The sequence below is a fragment of the Embiotoca jacksoni genome, unplaced genomic scaffold (assembly GCF_022577435.1).
Source record: "Embiotoca jacksoni isolate LCO1_2020_lvr unplaced genomic scaffold, fEmbJac1.0.p SCAF_3, whole genome shotgun sequence".
Classification (NCBI taxonomy): Eukaryota; Metazoa; Chordata; class Actinopteri; family Embiotocidae; genus Embiotoca; species Embiotoca jacksoni.
This window is the reverse complement of record NW_027185381.1, coordinates 6,429,180-6,433,450: the sequence shown is the minus strand read 5'-3', so window position 1 is coordinate 6,433,450 and position 4,271 is coordinate 6,429,180.

Sequence of the window (4,271 nt, the reverse complement as noted above, 5' to 3'; positions counted from 1 at the left end):
ACGTTGTTGCTGCGGTAGCTCGAGCTCGAGCGGCTCTCCACTCCCAGGCAGCAGGCGTGGAGAGGGAGCACGTGCGCCTCAGGTCTTAGCCAATCGTTGCATGGCATTTAATTGTAACTCCGCCCCCCCCCCTCATTCCCTCAGAGAGCAGTAAATTACCCTGGAAACAAATTAAACTTTTAAGACTAATGCGCTCTATTAAATTCAACAACTTGATTAAGATCTTGAGGGAATTTATAATCGCTCCCTGATTTTGGCAGTTTCACTCACATAGAACCAATGACCAAAATTATTGTTTCTTTCAGTTTCTTTGTATATTTCTTTATTTATATGTATATAAAGTTTAAATAGCTTACAAGAACCTTGTGAAAGGTATAATGTGCTCATGTTTTGCACTTCAGATGACCTGTTGGAAAATAGGCCTCCTGTTTTTTTTCCCTATAGGCTACATGCAAACATATCAATTTAAGTATGTCTATATGTAAATCAAGATTTTATCTAGTGATGAACAAGGGGTATGATTCAGGGACAGTGAGCAACAACCCTGGGGTCCCATACCCCAAGACATCCAAAGAACCCCAATGTGTTTCAGTTAGTGGAGTGTTTTTTGGGCATTGTAAATTATATTGTATTTTTTTTACAATTACAGGCTCAATAAAAGCAAGTGCCAAATTCATCTAGCAACGATGATAAAGGTGAAGAGATAAATAAAGGTTTTTTTTAATTTTAAGTGACATAAATCAAGTTTGCTTTATTCAAAATTGTTCACACATTGAAATAGTCTCCCAAGGAGTGCAATTTTTTTTTCTACCACCTTTTGTCTCAATCAGCTAATTAGGACTGAATTGATATGTATTCATTCTGCTTAATCGAATCAAACAAGCTACGTGGTTACATGAATGTAGCTTTGGACCATAGTGTCATTTCTTGATGGAGCCGCATAGATACAATGCCAGTCTGTTCTTGAAAAGTTCTGGGAAAATTCCCATGATGGCACCATGCATGAAATCCGCCTCTGAAATGCAGATTAAGGCTAATGTTTCATTGTATCAAGCCAAAAGGTTCATCTGTGGGCGTTTCTTCAGCTGAGATCCAGCAGCGGGTCAGAGTTGATTTTTGTGCGGGTAGAGTGAGTGGGCGAGGCGAAGAATTGTTTTTAATGGGTGTTAGTCTGTGAGCCATGGCCAATAGTGTCAGACTCTTTCGGTCTCCTAGTTTTCACCTCACTTCTCTTGCATGAGTATGATTCATAGGAGGTTTTTCATCTTGCTCTAAATCTGAAAGACAAACACGAACTAAATATAACTACAACTTTAGAGGATAGGATACCAACATATTAGCCTAGAGATTCTTTTTCAGGCTCTCATCTTTACAATTTTTTTTTCCTGCTGCTAACAATGGCATACATTCAACAATAGCAGCAACAATATTCACAGATGAACTCTACACAGTGATTGGCAGGGTGAAACTAACCCATCTGTAGCCTAGTAACAAGCCAGAGTAATTTAAATGCAGCTTATATGATCTCACACTTGCTCAAATACAAAGGAGGGAGGCTGCTGCACTTTGACGATCCTTTTTCAACACATCTTTATGCTGTGTTTGTCTCTTTTTTCTCATGTACGGGTAGATCAAATACAGTTCAAAATACAGTGATGGATGTGACTTGAAACGGGACTGTGTGAAACCTCCAGCTAACCCTGTCACATTCAGCACCAAGAAGAAAACAAATCCTTTTCCAAGACCTTTTCACATCAAAGCAAAATCTCAAGCTATATGGAGCAATACCAAGTTCCTCCTATATTCCCTCTCATTAGTTTGATGAGCAGTAGGGGAAACAGAGGGTGAATATGCTGGGAATTTGGTGAAATAATCCCCCAGCTTCCACTTCTACATGATGACTTGAGGAACATGAAAAGGAAATGAAAGTGCATATTTCTCTGTAAGACGTCAAGTAAATATGGGAACAGTTTGTTTTTCTTTTTTGTTGTTTAAAGTCAATGCAAATGTAAATGCACAGGGTTATTTAAGGGAAACTAAAGACAAGCAGGAAAAGTGGCAGTATTCTCTGTCTGTACAAACTTCCTTTGTTTATTCACATACATTATACATACAGCAGATGAAGTCTGTCTTTCTCCCCTCATTTCCTGTCATGTTTTTACTGCCAGCTATCCAATAAAAACATTTGAAAAAGGAGCATTAGAGATAGCTTGCAGCGTTTTTCTTAGGTATTTGTGCAATCAAAAAAAATGTCAGCAAAATCCCTAAACTGTGAAACAGCTTAGAAGGAAAGAAAAAAAAACAGCCTTATCCTGTATGAATAAAACCATAAGTACAGATCAGGCCGTCTGACATTCACAGCGGTCAAAAGCTATGAGACTCCACAATGGCAGAATCCTCTGATGTTCCACATCTGTTAGACAAAGCTTCTTCTCATGACTGGCCTTCAACCAAGTCTGCGTCAGAGGATGAGGTTAATTATCACAAGATGACAGTTAAATGGAACTCCAATGAGACAGGAGGCAGTTTGATCCTAATCCTCAATGCGGAGAGAAGTATAATCCTGTAAACTCAAACCTTGAGAATATTCTGTGCGCTTGAAGTGGAATGCTACTCAAGAAATGTGGAAAATAATTCATTAATGTATAACTGGTATTTATCAACGAAGTTTCACGTCTGATTAATCGACACAGCCCTCTTTCACTTCTGTCTCCCATCTGGAAACAAGAGGGAGGATTCATAAACAACATCATAGAAAAATAAGTAAAAAGGAGTACGGATCGGAGTGTAGACTGCTCAGCTGAGGCCTTATTTAAACATCCACAGTTCATACAGCTGTTTTTGCTCACAAAGTTCAATTTGTGCCAAGTGGGAAGTCGCTAATAGGACTGAGTAAGATGTAAGATATACAGTGTTTGTTCGCCAACAATTACTGAATTACTGAAAAAAATAATCTCGTAATCTCAACGGTGCATTTTTTTTTTTTTTTTTAAAGAATATACATCATCATCAGCAGAATACGTGTTGAACTCCTTTGACATTTGTCTTTGTTTGTAAAATAAATGATTATGAAAAAAACATTTGCCAGGTTTGGCAGTTGTGGGGTAAATACCTTCAAAAGAATGTGATGAGTCTGTGCGTTCTTCATCTGTAAAAATCTTCACATTTAGAGTCACATTTTCTCATAAATAAAAGGCAACTATGTACATATTATAATAAACGTATCATTACTTGCTGAGCCTTCTATACACATATCGTTGAGAAAAAAGTAAATCTACATTGAAAAGTATTATTAGATTATTCAACGCTCATAATCCAGAATATCACATTGGTTGATGGCGCCCTCTTGTGATTAAAATACTAAATGCATGACTCTGACTGATCACTGAAACCTTCAGTGACATAAATATTTCTCAAGTTTATCTTTAAGAAAAGGACCTGTTGTTTTTCATTGTCACCTTCATATTAAAAACCAGTTTACCTCGGTATAGTATTGTAAAATGGCGCCGTGCTAGTGGCAGCCTGATAAGTAAGACTGTACAATAACTCACCTCTGGCAAAATCCATCACACAACAATAACACCATTGGTTGTCTGTTTTCTTGTTTGTTTAAATCTTTGCACTATTGTTTAGTTAGTTTTAATTTAATTTAATTATTCTATTTTATTTCATTCTATTTATTGCATATACTGTGCATTTTTATATTTAATATTTTACTGTTGTTTTATTGCTTTCCTGTACCTATAATGCTGCTGTAGCGAAAAAATGTCCCCTTGTGGGATTAATAAAATAACTATCTATCTATCTATCTATCTATCTATCTATCTATCTATCTATCTATCTATCTATCTATCTATCTATCTATCGCCTATTCTTATGGGATCACATACTCTTACCACAAATAGCCTATGTTTACTATTAGTTCCCAGTTTATCAAGTAAACCAAATTTAAAGTAGTGCTGTCTAATGCAACAATCTACTATTATAAAGGTTATAATCTATATGTTCATAAATGTAACTTACATGAATTTAAGTAGCCTAGTTTTAATACTTCGGGAGTTTGCAGTTATTGAGAGAAATTATGCCAATATTTTCTGTCTAGTAGTCTACTCATTTGTGACACCAGTGGTCTCCTGTAAGCGGACGTGGATGTGAAACTAAAGAAACCGCAGCAGGTAGGCCTAGTTACTGTCAATACATTTTGTTAAGGAGGAAGTAAGTTACACTGCTGCTACTTTTGCTGCATTCCCGCGCTTTCGGAAATAGTGGCT